We start from the raw sequence: 19,951 nt of genomic DNA on the forward strand, positions 1-19,951 counted from the left end.
ACCCCAGAGGTAACCTAAGAATAAGCTTACCCACAGAGAGGAGTGAAGTTGGAATGACTCCTGTGGTGCCAGGGCCTGCACATTAAGGAAGGGTTCTACTTGCAGAACTGTCCAGTCCCAATCACACAGCCTGAGACACAGGTGACTGCTAGCTGACCGTGACATCAGCCTGATTGTATTTCTGACGTCATAGTTGCTTTTCTCATTGTTGGGACTAAATACCTGACATTCAAAAAGTAGGGAAAGAAAGTTTATTTTAGCTCATAATTTGTAGAGATTTCAGCCCATAGTCAGCTGGCTCCAAGGCAGGGCAGCAAGGCAGAGAGACATGGCCGAAGAGAAACAGTCCATGGCAAGGCAAGCAGGAAGCATCAAGCAGTGAAGCCTCCCCTTTCCTTTTATTCTATCCAAGTGGCAAGCTTTTTGGATGGTGGCCCCCACACCTGGGGGGGCATCCCATTACACACACCCAGAGCTAAGATAAACCAATTAGTGGACTAATCTAGTACCACATACCCTTAATCCTCATATTACATACCCTAGATCTTGCAAGCTCTGAAAAGCCCTACGAACGAGTGCATGAGGCTTTGGCGGGACATCTAGATACAAGCCATAACTCTGACTAATCACCCTTGCTTAATGGACAGGACAGCCTTAGAGAATCCTTTTAACATAGGTGGTCTCAGCAGTGGGCCCAGTGGACAAAACCCATGCACCTTCCATTCAGTATTTAATCAAGATGGTAACATTTTGTTAAAGGCATAATTGGGCTGTCTGCTTCAATCTTCTGCAGGGTTTATTAGCCAAAGGGGTTGGGCAGGCCTAAGAGAGGAGGAGTCTGATTAGACTGACTCTTGCCTCCTGAGAAAGGCTCAGAAAACACAGACAGACCCTTCTCCATAGAAGACCCAGTTCCCCCAGGCAGAAGGATGCCTACAGGGAAATTATATGGGATCTCCTATGGTCAGAGGCCTGAAACCCAAGCACCTTTGACCAGTGTACCTCCCATTCAATAAGTTATTTCAACCCATAAGTGTTGTCTGAGCTCAGAGACTATTAGGGGTTGGAGGGTTGCCGAAATGTTTCTGCATTTTGTTAGATAATTTTTTTTTAATTATGCATAGGCTTCTGCAGAGCAAAAAAAACAAAAAGTGCATTCAAAGGAAACATATTCAAAGAGATACCCTGAGAAAGATAGAGAGTAAGAATCCAGACCATCTGTAGAGTTCTAAGTGAGCAGAGATTTCAGTGTAGTGATGAGCATAAAGATGGACCCCCAGACTCAGTGATGCATAGACCAGTTGCCAGGCTGGGTATCCCCAGTATAGAATATACCAGCATGCAAAATGATCATCTAAGGGCAGATTTTCTGCTCAAGTTTGAAGACAATTTAGAGCCACGTTCAAAGTGGCACTACAAAATTCCTTAAAAATGAGAGAAGGGACATAAATAGAATGTGTTCTTCAAAAGAATAAGAAGCAACAGTAATTAATTATCATCTGAGCCTACCAATTTAACTCCCTAGTTAAAAAAAAAAAAGGAAAACAGTAAGAAAAAACTCATAATAGGGAAAGACTGCAGATGCAGCTCAGTGATAGAGTGCTTGCCTACCACACCCAAGGCCTTGGGCTCAGTCCCAATACTGAAAGGTGGAAGAGGGGATGGAGTAGGGGAGGGGGAGGGGAAGGAGGAGGAGAAGGAAGGGGGAGGGAGCAAGGAAGGAAGGAAGGAAGGAAAAGAAAAGAAAAAATAAAATGGGGAAGACAATTGAGGAAATGTGGTAATTTTAATCACAGATAAGACCAAATGGAAGAATCAGGCACCAGTTTCCTTTCCTACACAAATTAAGGAAAAGTCTCCCTCGAAAGTGAATGTAGGACAGGTTCTCCAGCAAAATTTCCCATCCATAGATCCTCTGAGCTCATAGAAACTGAGTTTAGAACTGAGGACAAGCCATGCAGTAAGTGAAGGAAACTTCCACTAAAGAACTTCAGGGTCGTATCAGAGTTTTCCCTGAAGACATATTTCTGGCAAGTTGCACCTGCAAAGTCCACCAGGCACTGATGCCTATGAAGTTGTCCTAGGGCCCTGGGGCCAGGTCCTGGATCCAGTGTATAGACTGTTGTGCAGATCTCTTTCAGTGTCCAATGCATTATTTCTTTCAAAGGATAGCATGAAATTGAATCACTGGACTTGTGCTGCTACCCCAACTTCAGGTGATGGTCACGTGCATCAACCACGTAATGCCTTCAGGTCTCTGGATGACCACTGGCTTGGCTATGTGTGGGTGACTGTGGGTTGGTGCTCACGAGCAGCTGTTTCCAAGCTACTGCACCAAATAGTAGTGGGATGAAGGCAGTAGCCCTGCACCTTGTGTGCTCATCACCAGGACAGGCAATGCAGGGTTGCCCTGTGCAGGTTCCGCCCACTTCATGCATTCCTCTAGGAGTGACCAGGCCAACCTCTTGCAATGTCAAAATGCCTCCCCATTGTCCTCTTCTGCCTCCTGCAAATGTGCTGATTTCTACATTATGCTCTGCATCAGTCTTCAATTGTGCTGAATGCAGGATAGACATTCTTTGTGGAATGGGCTCACTTCACTTGTTCGGCTCACAGACCTTTCCACTGACCTCTCTGCATGCTACGGGGACACTGTCAACACTGAAAGAGAGTTCTTTCAAGGAGCACAGTAATTTTAACATAAAAAGTTCAAGAGAAGACACTGTTGAAAGATGTGTTATTCTCCATTTATGCTATAAAATTCCAAAGGTGTAAATGTAATGTGAGCAGAAAATGAATTATCATTCACATTTTCCTTTACACTCTGAGGAAGATTTTCATCTGTGGGCAGTGAAAACAAAGGACAGTAAAAGCCTTTGAGAATCCTTAGCAAAATGTATTCAGAAGCAGAATTGGAAGCTGCAGCATCAGGTGTAATGAACCAACCAGCCTTACACAAAGGTGTTAAAGAGCTTCAAAGTCAAGAAGATCTGCATTGTCTCAACAATAACAGCTTCAGAAGAGGCATAGCTTTATGAATGAAAATATAATCACAGATTTTGTCCTAGTTAGACACAATCAGGAACTGTGCATTTGGTAATAGATAGAGCATTAATAAAGAACACGAAGTGGTGGTTCCTGGACCTGAACTAGAACAAAAGTGTCTAGACACAATAGAGAGTCTTCGTATTCACTGATCTAAGAGCAAAGATATAAATATTTCTTCTTTACAGGTGAGTCTAAATCTGTATAAGCGTCTCACTAGATCTCACATGAGCCTGTCAATCTGATAATACAAATTTTAATCTAATTGTTATATAGACAGCATTCACTCAGGACACTGGATACCAGAGGGACAGCCCTGCTGTTGTAGCTCTGAGGTAGAGATTTGCACATAGGTTGTTTATTGAAAAGTGTTTTTGAGAACAAGGCTGGTAATGGAGTCAGAAAAACAAACATAGAGGGAAAAGTTATACTGAGATGAAGTTGCAACAGCCAGCCTAGAAAATGTTATGGAGAGCTCTTGGGCAGGATGACCTTAAAAGATGCCCTAAATTGTGGCAAGGGCCCTGTATTATAGGCTATGTCTTGGTAGAGATACAACCTTGGATATGGGTAATGCCAGGGGGAAAACTCAGCTAATGATTGCAACAAATCTGCAAGTGGAAGGAAGGGGTACTTCAGATCTGAAGGAGAAAATCTGGGCACCAGTCCACAGCATCCACTATAAAAAATATTAATTAAAAATATTAATAGATAAGCCAAATAAAACTTAGAAAGTGTGTCTAATCTAGGAAAATATAATTATGAAACTTGGCCTAAATTTAAGACATAATTATTTAAAGAGAAAATGCATAATACATAAAAATAAAAGCACTTAATATAAAAGGCCAAATTATTCTTTGAAAATGTGAGGTAATTGGTATATATCAATATATCTCTTGCCTTATATAGAAAAAGAATAAATATATTCAGATAAACATGCATAATTAAATATCAGTGAACAAAATAAATGCAAGCATCTGAAATACACTCCCAACAATACTAAGGAAATCTGAAGCAAAATTTCCAAAATTAGCCAAAGAAAAAAATAAAGAAGTACAAGAATAACAGAAGTACAAAATATTAGAAAAATAACAAAAATTATCAGATATACAGTAAGTGTATTAAAATAATACATCTGCAATATATTAAGTGAAAAATGAAAATAATTGCTATTTTAAAAAGGCATACCTGAAACAAATGACATAAGATATTTAAGATAAAAAATGATTAGGTTTCTGTTTCTAGCACTATTTGAGACTAAATAACTACAGAAATTCTCATAGTTCCAAATATGTAAAGCATAAAATATTATATTTTTAAATAATTTTAAATGCATGGCTGAAGAACATTCATTTATTAGTAATCAATATACACAAACCATAAGGGAAAGAAGGTTTCCATGAAAGAAAAAGAAAAAGAACTGCATAATATCTGCAAAAACAGCAGATATTGAAATTATCAGAGCTAGAATAAATATATATTCTAAAAATATGTAATGTGGAAAAAAATTTGAAAGCACAAGGAAGGAACAAATGACTATTATGATCTTTAGTTTGAAGTACTATTAGGTATGATTGCTAGTAATAAAAAATTCAATTAAAATTACATAGATTTAAGTTGAAAGCTAGATATTGTTGAAGAGATAATGTGAATGAGGTAATACAAAAAAATCATTGCTCAAAATTTTGCACAAAGATAAAGAAAAAAATGAAAGATTCAAGACAGTAGCAAATGAGAAGTTCAAACATGCATCTAATTGTAGTATATGATAGAACTTATGAAGAAAGCAGAGGAAAGGCATTATTTTTAAATTTGATAGCTGAGATTTCCTTCTAAAGTAATGAAACAGACCAGTCTCCAAATTTAAGGAATGCAACAGGATCAACTAACAGAAATCTAGAAATTTTTAGTAAAACTTCATAACAAAGACCAGGAGACAATAGTAAAGGAAGATAGACAGAAAAGATAGATTAGTTACAGCAGAATGACTACTGATATTTTTTGAGAGAAAAAAAATATTCAGAAGACTAAAATAATATTTTCAAAATTCTGGGTGAAAGTATCAACTGAAGATTATTATGCACATTAGAATTATTTTTCAAGTTCAGAAGTGAAATTAAGAAATTGAGACAAACAGAAATGAAAGTAGTTTGCTAATAATACTCAGTAGAAAGCAAGACATACTTCAAAAAAAAGAACTTATTTATTAGTTCTAATAGTTTTATAGTGAATTCATTAAGATTTTCTGTAGTTGTAAATAGAAACAGTCATTTCTTCCTTTATGATATAGATTCTTTTTGTTTGTTTGTTTTTTACCTAATTGTTCTGACTACAATGTTCCATACAATACTGAATAAAAGTGGCTACAGTGGGCATCTTGATCTTATTTTTGGTCTAGGAGGAATGCATGTAGCCTTTTATCAGTGAGCTAGGTTTGAGTTTTCTACAGATGGCCTTTATCAGGCTGAAGAAGTTGTGTTCCTCATTTATTGAATACTTTTTTAATCATTAAAGAGTGTTAGAATTTGTAAAGTGCTTTTTTTGCATCTAATGAGATGATACTTTGTTTTTATTATATTTTGAAATGATGTATTACATTTAATCGATTTTGAGATGTTAAATCATCTTTGCCCTCGTGGGGGTCACTTCTACATACACCATATAATATATGGTTCTTACAAAAGATTGCTGAATTCAGTTTGTTAGTATTTCATTGAGGGTTTTTATATCCATATCCATATCCATAAGAAATTTTTGTCTATAGCTCTCTTTTCTTATGATTTTTTGATATAGGAACCATAATAATACTAGTTTCATAAAAGAGATGAGGAAATATTCCTTCCTCTTCTACTTTTTTAGAAGAGTTTATGAAGAATTAGTAGTAATTTTTTAAAGGTTTGGTACAAGTTAGTGGTGAAGTTGTATAAATGGCTACTGCATGTTGACAAAAACTTCATTTCATAAAGCAGATTAACCTATTTAATCCCAAAATAAAAGTCTCAAAAATATATAAGACAAGAAAAAATAGCATAATAGGAGGCATTAGTAAAAACATTAACATTATGGAACATTTAAAACTAATTTTGTTAATAATTGATTCTTTGATTCCAAAAATATTATGTATAAATTCTTGGAAAATGTTGTTAATCCAGTACTTACAGCAAAAGACTGAAATACAGAAAAGTAAGACAAGATAAAATTAAAATAAATGGGTCTTAAGCATCCAATTTCAGAGCTCAGAAAAAGAATCAGAAGATGACAATAAAAGCAATAGAAAACTAAAAATATGAGAGCAAGAATTAGTCAAATAGAGGGCTGGAGATTTAATTCAGTGGTTCCAGCACCTGCCTCACAAGTGCAAGGGTGATCCCCGGTACCAAAAAGAAAAAAGAATGAGTGAAATAGAAAAGAAAGATACAATGGATAATTTTAATAATTACAAATGGTTCTTTGAAAAGTCTAACAAATTGAGAAACTTCTAATAATGTTAATTTGTCTTTCAATTATATAACTTTTTCAAAGAAAAAGGTTTTCACAAATCATTTCATGAGGCTAGCATAATCTTGACATTAAATTCAGATGAGGGCATTCTAAGAAAGAAAATCTTTGGCTGATATCACACATGACTTAGATGAAAAGAAACTAAACAAAATACTAACACTATTATAGAAGTACACAAAAAACATAATTGGATTTTTTTTCCTCATTGAGTTTATTGGTACATATTAGGTTTACAGTACAGTTACATTCATTATTTGGATCTTGTACCTTTACATGACAGGTCTTGGTTCTCATTTTTTCCCCTTGTCCCTGCCCTCCCTTCACTCCTCCTCCCCTCCCCCTTTACAAACACTTCATTTCCGTTTTCTCATTTTCTCATATTTTCCCCCTTATTAGCTTTCCCCTACCCTTCCCACTTTCCCTACACATTTAGCCCCTTTCTTCCTATTTCACATTGTCCATTATATCATTAGGATCTTATGTACTATTATAGTTTATTCACACCAGAATTGGATTTTGATCAAGTTGCATTCCAGGGACACATGTTTGATAAACAGTAAAGAAGAGAAAGGCCTCATAGTCATTTAATACAAACACAAAGCATTCCATAAAACCCAAGCATAATGAAAAATTTTACATTGTTATAAATAAGGAAAATAATGAATATATTTATTCTGTAAAATGTTAATATCATAATTGATAATGAGTCTTGTTCATAACTGATCTCCCCAAAGCAGTTGTAGTGCACATTGATTTTATTGAGAAACTGAGGAGTTATAGTAGAAAAAAAGGACACTTAGACAAGGCATTTACTGAATCTTTTGCTTCAGTTGCTGCCTAGGAAACTATGGCTCTAACCAGAACCTAGAGACTTTTAAAAACACCATCACTTGGTTCAGTGTCTGTGTTTGGCGGCCTTGTCCACAATAGACCCTCCCCCAGGAAGAGCCATTGTGTTTTATCTCTGGAGTTGTTTGTAGTCAATGATCTTGAAATAACTGTTCCTCCATGTTTTTATGACATAGACCAGTAACAAGTCCATCAGCAGTTGTCATATCCAGCTTTTGGACTATATTCCGTGGGACACAGACTACCTGGAACATGAGACTTCATGTGTGCCCACTGAGGCAGCAGTTTCTGCTGTTGTTATTAATAATGTCTTCCTCACAGGTCAGAATAGAATGTCAGCTTAGCACAAAAGCTGACCATGAATCTTGCTGTGATCAAAACAAGGGGGAAAATCTTTCCTATGTCTATTACCAGACTAAGTGTCTTCTTGGTGATGAGAGAGAATAAACACTCTGTTTATCCTGTAAGGACTGAACCACTTCATATTAATCCTGAGTTCTGCAGAGAAAGCTTTTAGAGGGTGAAATAAATGAAGAGGATCTGTATTCCATGTCAGCAGAGAATGATTTGGTGTGTTCCTTTGGGTCTAGATAGATACTTATAAGTGGATCTGATCTGCCACAGTTACTCCTATAGTGATGAGATGATTTTCTTTCTCTCATTGTGAATTACATTTTTATTAAATCAATCTTATTTTCCAAAAAAGCAAGGTACTTCACTTTTATTTCTGAAACCCATTAAAAATGCTACCTAAAATATTTATAGGCATCCTACCCCATGGATAGTTACAGTCCCAAGAAGGGAAATTTCCAGATGTCAGGAACAAAAGCTGAGCTGACCCTATAGCAGCCCTGGAGATATTTTTGGGGAGCTTTCAGTGGCTTTAATGACTTCAAGGAGAAATAAAATGAGGTCTTGATCCTGCTTATGATGAGGAACAGAACTGAAACTTTTGCATAAAATCTAGTCTTCTAAAAGGTTTCACATTCTGTAAAAGGGTACATTACAAAATATTGAAACAGAAGCACAGGGAAAAGAAGAGGAGGTTTGCTTGTCCTCATCTGGCCTTTCAGTGAGAAACAGTTGTCTCATGGGCTATGATTTTAGATACCAAATTTAAGCTTTCTGCAGGTCCTCTCCATATCACAAACATACATAAAACATGGTCACAGTCTAGTAACAGACTCGGACTGTCTCACAGATGCAAAAGAAAAATCAATTTAGAGCAACATAACTTCAATCCAAACTGCATAAGTTTCCTACAGATAAAATCCTTTAAATTTATACTCATAATAAAACTTTTAAAACATGAGAAAAATATTTATGAGATCAATCAATGCAATGGACAATAATATTAGATGTTCAAGAACATAAGATAATAAAACTCTAAGATATACGTGACAACTTGAGTATGACTGAAATATTAAAATAATGACAATAAGCAGGAGAAAAGAAACATCAATTGAGAAAGCCAAGTTGCACCTAGCAATAAAGCCACAAAATGTACAAAGCATAAACTGACAGAATTGAAGAGAAAAATAGGCAAGGCAAGTTTAGTTAGAGATCTAAATGGAAACTTTCAACAAAGATTGAACAAGCAAGCAGAAGATCAAAAAGGAAATAGAAGAAAGGAACAATTCTATAAATCAAGTAGGCCTAAAAGACATCAGTAGAGTACTGCACCAAACCACAGCAGAATTGAGATTCTTCTCAAGCATACATGGAGCACTTTCCAGAACAGCCCACACCTTGAGCCATAAAACAACACCAACAAATTTGAAAGCACTAAAATCAAACAAAGTATGTTCTCTACTCATAATTAAATAAAATTCCAAAAAGTACAGAAGGAAATGTGTTTTAAATTCACAAATATATGAAAATCAAATAATATAATCCTAAATAACTTGTGGGTGAAAGAAAAAAATCACAAAGGATATTAGAAAATACCTTGGCATGAGTGAAAGCAAGAACACAACACACTGAAACTTAGGAGATGTTCCTAAAGCAGCATGCAAAGGGAAGTTTATAAAAATAAATTTCTATACTAAGTGAATTATAACTGCAAATTGCCTGGAAAAAGGTATGAAATCAATAACATAACCTTCCACCAAAAGAAATTAGAAAAAATAGACTAAACAAAACACAAAGCAAATGCAAGACAAAAAAAGACTAGAGCAGAAATTAATAAAATAGAGAATAGAAAAGAAGAAAATCAATGAAACAAAAAGTTGGCTCTTTGAAATAAATAGCTATATCAATAAACCATTAGCTAAACTGTCAGAGAGAGAGAGAGAGAGAGGGAGAGAGAGAGAGTTTTTTCACTAAAACCAAGAGGGGGGGGAATAACCTGTAACTGCACAGATACATAAAAAATTATAAAGGAATAATATAAACAATATAATTAGATACCTTAGATGAAATGTACTAATTCCTGGAAAGACACAAATTTCTAAGTAATAAATAATCTGGATATAACCATGACAAGTAAAGTAATTGAATTAGTCATTTGAAAACTAGCAAGAGCAGCAGTGTGGACCAGAGTGGCACAGATGCAGGCAGATCCAGCCAGGGCCCCGACCTAACCCCAGAGGTTCAGGCACAAAGGCCCAAGACAAAGGCCTACCCAGAAAAGAGCTGCACAGGTGCACAAGCATCGGCCAGAGGCCAGCCTCATACCATCCCTAAGTGCACGCTGATCCCAGGGAGCAGTGATGGGGACCAGAGCAGCATGACTGCAGGCAGATCCCAGACAGAAACCCGCCCCTACCCCAGAGGCTAGGGAACACAGGCCCAAACTAAAGACCCACCCAACAAAGAGCTTCACAGGCACACAAGCAATAGCCAGAGGCTCATCCCAATACCATCACTAAGTGACAGAGACACTACACAGAAGCCTGCTCAGACACCAGGGACTGGGGAGCACAGCCCCCAGCCAAAGGCCCACCCAGGCAATAGCTACAGAGGGCTCCTATCCAGAAATATACCTAGATACCATCCCAAGTATTCACAGGCCCTAGTCAGAAGCCCACCCAGATAACAGGTCAGTTTAGGGATCCAAAAGGCCACCATTCTAAACCAAGGTATTGGTGTATGGGTGAGCAGCAGAGAAAAGGCTGCTCAGTGGCTTGCTGAGAAATGAGCACCACTGGATGAGAAAAAAGTTGCCTCAACAAAGGCACAGCAGGCTGCATATGTTGAAATGAAAAGACACATAAAAAAGTCTCAAAACCAGACTTGCAGATCACCTAAGGCAACCCCAAAGGGCAATCAGATGGAGCAATCTGATACTCAACCACCTGGACTGCCTGAACTTGCAAAAAAGAAGACCTGTAAAAAATGAAATCAGAAATAATTTCTTAGATAACAACAGAGATTATGCCCACAGTGGAAGACATGATTAATAAATCTAGAGTGGATGCAGATAAAAGAAGAGAGGAGCTGAGTAACATGATGGAATCCTTACATAGGAAACAAATGGAATACATAAAACAGATGCAAAAAGATTTCCAGGAAATTAAAAACTCCATCAAAAGTTTACACAGCAGAATAAGCCAATGTGAGGACAAACATTTGGATATAGCAGAAAGATAGGATTTCAATTAGTGTCCAGGAAAAGAAAACTTGCTTTAAAATACTAAGGGACCATGAGAAATCAATGCTGCTAGACTATGCAAAGAAGAATAACATTAGGCTGATCAGAGTCAATGAAGCAACAGGAGAGAGTGCAATAAGGTGACATTAAAAAAAAAAAAAAAAACTGTTCACAGAAGTAATGGCAGAAAATTTTCCAAATAGATAAATGAGGCATATAGGACTCCCACTCACCATGATCAAAAGAAATCTACACATAGTCATATAGTAAAGATTCCAGAAACCCAACAGAAGAACAACATTCTACAAGCAGTTAGAGAAAAGAAACAAATCACATACAAAGGAAAGCCCAACAGAATCACAGCAGACTTCTCAACACAAACCCTTAAGGTAAGAAGAACTTGAAGTGATATATTTCAAGCTCTAAAGGTAAACAGCCTCTAACCCAGACTGATGTACCCTGAAAAACTATCTTTCAAACTTGATGGAGAAATAAGATACATTCATGACAAAGAGCACCTGAAGAACAAAGCCATCACTCCCAAATTTTTTAAACAATATCCTAGGAAAAGTCAATTGAGGATCACAATCCAGGAAGCCCAGAAAAATGAATCCTACAGGCATGCCAAGAAACTAAATACAAAGGGCAAGAATCCAACGAAAAGAAAAAAGTCATGACAAGGTTAAGACAACACATATTATCAGTTATCAGTTATAACCATTAATGTGAATTATCTCAATTCACAAATTAAAAGAAATAGACTGGCGGCCTCTAAGCAGTGAGTGGAGCAAGGGACAAGTGGACTGGGAGCAGACCAGTGAGGAGATCAGCCATGTGGAGCTGAGATGCCATTCCCCCCACAACCCTCACCCTGGCTTCTCAGCACAGAGTGGACTGGGAGTGGATCACATGCCAACCCCCGCCCCCACCCAACCCCACTGCCTCGGGCCTCCTGGCTGTGCCAATACATGGATCTACACTGCAGAGGTACAGAGGGGGTCATAAAGGCCATTGTCCTGAACTCCAGAAGACAGAGCAGATGTGCACAACAGCAAAAGGGCCTCTCTCAGGCTCCTCGATGAAAATTGAAGCCCACTGGAAAAGTGAAGAGAATCTCTGTAATAAAGGCATACCAGGCCACCATAATTGGTAAATTGGAGAGTCCACCACCTCCCATCAGAATCTGGACTGCCTTCATGGGAAGGGCAGCTGGAACCTGCAGTAGAACCTTGCAGAATTTAACCCTACAGGCGGTCAGAGAGCTCAATTTGGGCCTTGCAGTCAGAAATAATCCTGAATCTCAGGCTGCTGACTTGCTGAGACAAACTGACTTAAATATACACACTTCTGCCTGTGTTGTCTATTGTGACAACAGAGACATACCCTGAAGGAGGCCCTTCATTTTTTTTTTATTTTTAAATTTTTTCTTGATTTTCCTTTTATTTTTAATTTTTTTCTATTCTTCAAATGTTTCTTCTCTTTCTTTTTTCGTCCCCCGCCTCTTTCACTTTTCCACATTTCTCTTCATCTCTCTTTTTTCCTGTGCCTGTCCTAATTCATACTTCTTCACTGTTTCTCTTTTCTTCCCTCTTTTTCCCTCTCTCAATTGTCACTGGTTTCAAAGGAAAGTGAATACAGTTTCTAGCTTCCCTATTGCTGTTAAATTGTTCTGTTCTTGTCTTTGTTCTTTCATTCTATCTTTTCCTCTTGTCTTCAATGGTTTCCTAGAGTTTTGTGATCTTCTTGTGGCCAGAGGACATTTCCCTATTCTTTTACCTATTTATCCCTCCCCCCACAACTCCTTGCAAGTCCCCATTCTGAAGGGTAAGTTGCTATATAATAGAGTTTATTCACTATAAGCATATTTTGGGCTGGTCCTTGATTTTGATTTAATTCACACGGTTAAAGGTAATACATTAATAACCACCATAAATTGTAATTTTCTAAGCTGTGCTTCATGCTATTGTGTTGCTGATTATATCACTTGGGCTACAGTGTTGTGATTGATGTAATCAGTTGTGCTTCCTGGTAAAAGAAAATGAGATTGCCTCAGAGTTATTAGAGACTCAAAACCTAAAGACCAGCTATATCTGGAAGATCAAAGTATCAACCCAGGAATTAAACCAAGGACAGTACCAACAACAAAAATAGACATAAGAAGACATTTAGGCAAGGCACAAACCCAGATTTGCAGCTCACCAAAGGCAAATTCTAATGAAAACAAGGTGGAAAAGTGATAACCAACCACCTGGACACTCTGAACTAATAGCACAGGAAGTAACTAAACAGATGAATGAGGCTCTAGAAAAATTCAAAACAGAAATAATTTCCCAGATAATTGCAGAGATGGTGAGCACAATGAAAGACATGATTAGATACTCTAAAATAAAAACAGATTTTAAAAATACATAAGTTCAAGACCATGATAAAGGCCATGCATGCCCAGCACAAGAAAGAAATAAAAACCATGAATGCCCAACATAAGAAAGAAATGGAATCAATGAAACAGATTCAAACAGATATTCAGGAGATTAAAAACTCTATAGAAAGCATTCACAGCACAATGAACGAATGAATGTGAAGATAGAAATTCAGATATAGAAAATAGGATTGTGGTCATTGACCATGAAAAGAGAGATCTCTTAAAAACAGTAAGGTATCATAAGAAATCAATCCAATGGATCCTAGACAATGCTAAGAAGAATAATATAAGTCTGATAGGAGCCCATGCAAAAGCAGGATAAAGTAAAAATGACCAAAAAACTGTTCACAGATTAATATCAGAAAACTTCCCAAACAAAGCAAAAGAATTTGACAAAAAGATAAGTAAGACATATAAGATTCCAATGAGCCATGATAAAAAAATTTACACCAAGATATATAATAATCAAGATCACAGAAACTCAACAGAAGAACAAAATACTACAAGCAGTTATAGAAAAGAAAAAAATCACATTCAAAGGAAAGCCCATCAGAATCACAGCAGACTTTTCAACACAAACCCTCAAGTCAAGGAGCACATGGAGTGAGGTATTTCAAACCCTAAAAGAAAGCAATCTCCAACCTGGACTGATGTATCCTGCAAAACTCTCTTTCAAAATTGTTGGGGAAATAAGACATGTCCACAACAAAGAACACCCAAGAAACATCATGAATACCAAATCAGCACTCTAAACAATCCTAAACATTCTAGAAAGAGACAATGAAGGTCACAACTTCAAGAGGTGCAACAGAGCAAATCCATCAGCAAGGCAAGAAATTAAAGGGAGAGGGGAAAAATAAAGAAGAGCCAACAACAAGACAATAACAAGATGATGATAAGTCAATACATATCAGTTATAACCATCAATGTTATTGGCCTCAATTCACCAATCAAGAGAAATACACTGGCAGAATGGATTAAAAGCAAAATCCAACAATATGTAGTATACAAGAAATGCACCTAGTTCAAAAAGAAACTCATAGACTGAAAGTGAAAGGATGGAAAACAGTTCTCCATGTGATTAGAATCTGGAAAAATCAGGGGTGCTCTCTTATTTGTAGACAAAGTAAATTTCAAACCAAAACTGACTAAGAGAAAAAGGTCACTCCATCCTTGTAAAGGGAACAATCCAAGAGGAAGCAATGACAATCATAAATATATATGCACCAAATACTAATGCCCCCAACTATACAAAACAAATACTAAGGGTCACACACAAAAAATTAAACACTAATACAATTGTAGTGGGGGAACCTTAATACCTCGCTGTCACAAATAGGCAGGTCATCTAGACAAAAAAATCAACAATGGAATACTAGATCTGAACCAAGGTTTTGAATAAATGGACCTAATAAACGTCAACAGAGTGTTCCATCCCACAAAATCAAAATATACATTTATTTTGGCTGCACGTGGTCATTCTCCAAAATAGACTACATGCTAACTCATAGAACATGTTTAAGTAAATTCAAAGAATTGAAGTCATTCCATGTATATTATCAGACCATAGTGCAATTAAACTATAGATCAATAGCATAAGAAACCTCAAGAACTTCACAAATACATGGAAATTGAATAACACTCTCTTGAGCGACCAAGGGTCACAGAGGAAATTAAAGAAGAAATTAGACAGTTTTTACAAAAAAATTATAATGCCAATACAACATAAAGGAATCTATGGAACAAAATAAAAGCAGTTCTATGAGGGAAATTCATACTAGTGAATGCCAATACTAGGAAAACAGAGTGAGCTCAAATGAGCAACCTGATGCTGAATCTTAAGTTCCTAGAAAAAGAAAAGCAAAAAAGAAAAAAAAACTCATAAAAGGGAGAAAATTATACAGATCAGAGCAGAAATCAATGCAATGGAGACTAAGAGAATGATACAAAAAAAACCAACAATGAGTTGAAGAGTTGGTTTTTCAAAACAATAAATAAAATTGATACAACCCTTAGCCAACTTTATTTTTTTAAAAAAGAAAAGGCTCAAATCCATGCAATTATGAATGAAAAATGTGAAGTTGCAACAAATCCAGCAGAAATCCACAGGATTATCAAAACTACTTCTAGAACCTGTACTCTAATAAAATGGAAAACACAGAAGAAATGGACAGATTCCTATATACAAATGAATTGCAAAAATTGAATGAAGAAGGTGTAAAAATTCTAGACACTCCAATTACAATCAGTGAAATTGAAAATGTAATTAAAAATTTATCAGCTCAGGTTCTGATGCTTCACTGCTGAATTCTACAAGACACTTAGGGGAGAACTAGTGCCACTACTCTTTAAACTTTTCAATAAAATTGAAAAGGAAGCAATACTTCCAAATTCATTACTGGAGCCAAGTGTTACTCTGATTCCAAAACCAGGGAAAGACCCATCCAAAAGAGAGAACTATAGGACAATCCCCCCCTAATGCCAAAATCCTCAATGAGATACTGGCAAAAGAATACAGAGGGTCATCAACACACCCTGACCAAGTCAGATTTATCCCAGGGATGCAAGGATGATTCAACATATGTAAATCAATAAATGGAATACACTATGTTAACAGAATCAAAGACAAAAAAACTTATGATCATCTCAATAGATGCAGAAAAAGCATTCGACAAAATTCAACACCCATTCATGGTTAAAAAATAACTGCAAAAAATTGGAATAGATGGTCTTTATCTCAACTTGATGAAGGCTATCTACGAAAAACCAACAGCCAACGTTATATTCAATGGTCAAAAACTGAAAACCTTTATGCTAAAATAAAGAACAAGACAAGGTTTTCATTATCACCACTCCTGTTCAATGTAGTTTTGGAAACATTAGCCACAGCGATTACACGAGAGGAAGAAATAAAGAGCAAAGGAATAAAGATAATAAAAAGCAAAGGAATAAAGATAGGAAAGGAAAACGTTAAACTGTTATTACTTGCTGATGATATAATACTGTACATAGAAGATCCAAAAAACAGCACCAAAACACTCAATTGACAGATTTAGTAGAGTAGCTGGATACAAGGTCAACACACAAAAATCAATAGCCTACTTATACACAAATAACAAACTCGCTGAGTGAGAAACTAGGGAAATGATCCTTTTCACAATAGCATCCAAAAAATAAATAAATATCTAGAAATCAATCTAATGAAGGAAGCAAAAGACCTCTACATTGAGAACTACAACACTCAGAAAAAAGTGATCAAAGAGGATATAAGAAAATGGAAAGATATCCCCAGGTAGGAAGAATCAACATAGTGAAAATGGCCATGCTTCCAAAACTGCTTTACAAATTCATCGCAATCCCAATTAAAATTCCAGCAGCATATTTCACAGACCTTGAATAAAAAAAATCCAAAAATTCATTTAGAGTCAGAAGAGACATAGAATAGCAAAAGCTAGACAACAGAGACATGGCATGGGGTATCACAATCTCCAATTTGAAACTATACTACAAAGCCACTGTAATAAGAACAGCATGGTACTGTCAAAGAAACAAATCCAAGGATCAGTGGAATAGATCAGAAGATGTAGAAACAACTCCATCTCATCTTTGAGAAAGGAGCCAACCATCCTCACTGGAAAAAAGATAGCTTCTTTAATAAATGGTGTTGAAAAAAGTGCCAAAGATTGAAACTAGACCCCTATCTTTCACCATGTACTAAACTAAAATTGAAATGGATTAAAGATCTAAATATTAAAATAAAAACACTAAAATTGTTGGAAGATAGGTAGAACTCTTGAAGACATTGTTATAAGAAAAGACTTTATGAACAAATCCTCAGTAGCATAGGAACTAGCACAAAGAATTGACTGGGATCTCATCTTTTTAAAAAGCTTCTTCACTGCAAGAGAAACAACAAAAGAGCTAAAAGACAGCCTACAAGGTGGGAAAAGTATTTTACTGCCTGTTCCTCAGACAAAGGTCTACTATCTAGAATATATAAAGAACTAAAAAAAGTCAGGCTCCCCAAATATAAACACCCAATTCAAAAATGGGCATATGAAATGAACAGACATTTCTCAGACAAAGAAGTAAGAGCAGCAAATAAATATATGAAAAAATGTTCAGCATCACTGGTGATTTGATAGATGTAGATGAAAACAATGCTGAGATTCCATCTCACTCAGGAACAAACAGGTGCTATCATTAAATCAACCATTAACAAATGCTGGCTGTGTTGTTGGGAGAAAGGGACCCTTCTTCATTGTTGGTGGGAGGGCAGACTGGTGCATCCACTGTGGAAATCAATATAGAGATACCTCAAAAAACTAGGGTTGGAAATCCCATTTTACCCAGATATTCCTCTGCTGGGTATATTCCTTCCAAAATCGAAAGAATCATATCACAGTGATATATGCCCACCTATGTTTATAGCGACACAGTTTGTAACAGTTAAAACTTGGAAAAGGCCCAATTGCCTATCAATTGGTGACTTGATAAAGAAGATATGGGTTTTTTTTTTATAAAGTGATGTACTACTCAGCCATAAAGAATGAGAAATTAGAGACATTCGTAGCTAAGTGGATGCACATTGAGGCCATATTCTCAAGTGAAATAAATAGGACACACATGTATAAATAATTTCTCTGGTGTGAGAAACAAAGTGCAAAAAGGATAAAAATGTATAATTAAATAATGTGAAATGGGAAGAAAGGTCCAAAGGGGAAGTAGGAAGGATAGGAGATAGGAAAGAAAGGAAAAAGAATAAATATGAGAAAAGGACAAACACCTAAACAAAGTATTTGTATATAGGGAGTGGTGGAGCGGTGGAAGGGAGGGCAGGGAAATGGGGAAAAAAGTAAGAACCAAGATATATCATTTATAGGTACAAATTCCCAATGATGAATGTCATCATATTATATACCAATAATGCATCAATAAACAACGAATTTCAAAAATGGGCAATTGAAATTAATAGACACTTCTCAAAACAAAGTACACAAGAAAAGTTTCAGCATCTTTGGTCAATAGAGAAATGTAAATCCAAATAACACTGAGATTGTGTCTTTCTCCAGAAAGAATGGCTATCATTATGATATGTTAGTGAGATGGTGGGAAAAAGGAATCCTTTTACATTGTTGGTGGGAATGTAATCCAGTACAACCACTCTGGAAATCAGTGGGAATATTCCTCAAAAAGTAAAAATAGAAATTCTGACCGAGCTATCCCTTCTGTGGTTATCTTCTCAAAAGAATTAAAGATATTATATTACATTGCTACACATACCTGTATTTATAGCAACATAATTCATAATAGCTAAATCTTCCAAGTAGTTCATATACTCATCAACAGATACATATATATAAAGTATGATATATATAGAAAATATGATACACTCAGCCATAAAAGGATAAATTTGAGACATTTGTGGGAAAATAAATGTACCTGGAGAATATAATGCCAAGTGAAACATAGAGGAATTTTTTTTGGATTGGGGATCAAAGTCAGGACATTGTGCATGCCAGCCAGGCAGGCTCTTTGCCACTGGCCCTAATGCTAAGTGAAACAAGTCATTTACAGGAGCTTTAATATTACATAGTTTTTCCTATATAAGAAACCCAAAATTTAAATGAAGAGGAAAGCAAATGGTTTAAGAAACAGGGGCGTAGACTTTGTGGAGTTGGGAAAGGAATCTAAAGTAGAGAGATGAGTGGGAAGGAGAAGTAAAAAGAATTAAGATACAATATGTTCATGTACCAATTCTCCACAATCAATATGTTCATTATATATCATAAATATGTACTAATACAAAAATAAATTTAACTGAAAACACTTAAAAAATAAAATGTTATTAGGATTGGAAGTGGGAAACATTTTCACTTTCAATTAATATCCTGTATTGTTTACATTTTTATTTTTGGGCCATCTACTACACTGTTCATAAAAATTAGAGAAAACTATTAAGGAATGGGAAAATTCTGGAGAAATAAAAATTAATAAATTTCAACATATAACATAGAGTTTAAGGAAATAATAATTAGCAAAATGAAAGAAAAGAATAAAGAGGATTCTACCCAAAGTGCTAACAATAGATGATGGGGTAGGAATATATTTTCCTTTCTTTCTGTATTTTCTAATATCTATATAGTACTCAGTGATTACTATTCAATACTAAAAAGAAAAAGTAAGAACCAAGAGGAAGTGTTTTCCGTGTTTCTAATGAAGCCTAGGTAGAGGAAGGCTCTCCTGCTCAGGTGCTCATCATGCTGCCAATGGCCAGCAAGCCCTCCCCTGCCATGAGCTCATCATTCTCTAACCCTGCACCTGCCTGGGTCTTGGTCTTTCTGTCCTCCATCTATCTCACTCAATTCATTTTATACCTTTCAATTTACCTCTCACATTTTCTCCCTTATTTAAGAGTAGTAAAGCCAAAAACATTCATAATAAGGTCAAGGTCGTAGTATTCCTTTCTTCATAATTGAGCTAATTCCAAAGTGCTTTTGAAGTTTCTTCACACACACACACACACACACACACACACACAC

The 19,951-nt window shown here is 36.1% G+C and overlaps 1 protein-coding gene across 3 annotated transcripts in view; it reads right to left on the reverse strand.

The window, feature by feature from the left end:
- Window positions 1-19,951, reverse strand: part of LOC104863178 — a 262,181-nt gene that overhangs the window by 49,187 nt on the left and 193,043 nt on the right. Inside the window, exon 1 of one of the 3 annotated variants that reach the window (XM_010625506.1) lies at window positions 31-108. The exons of the other annotated variants lie outside the window; for them this stretch is intronic. The gene's annotated coding sequence lies outside the window, so the exon portion shown is untranslated. Of the gene's footprint in view, window positions 1-30; window positions 109-19,951 lie in introns of those variants that run through there. 3 annotated transcript variants of the gene reach the window in all.

The sequence above is a fragment of the Fukomys damarensis genome, unplaced genomic scaffold (genome assembly GCF_012274545.1).
Source record: "Fukomys damarensis isolate Sample0158 unplaced genomic scaffold, DMR_v1.0_HiC HiC_scaffold_37, whole genome shotgun sequence".
Classification (NCBI taxonomy): Eukaryota; Metazoa; Chordata; class Mammalia; order Rodentia; family Bathyergidae; genus Fukomys; species Fukomys damarensis.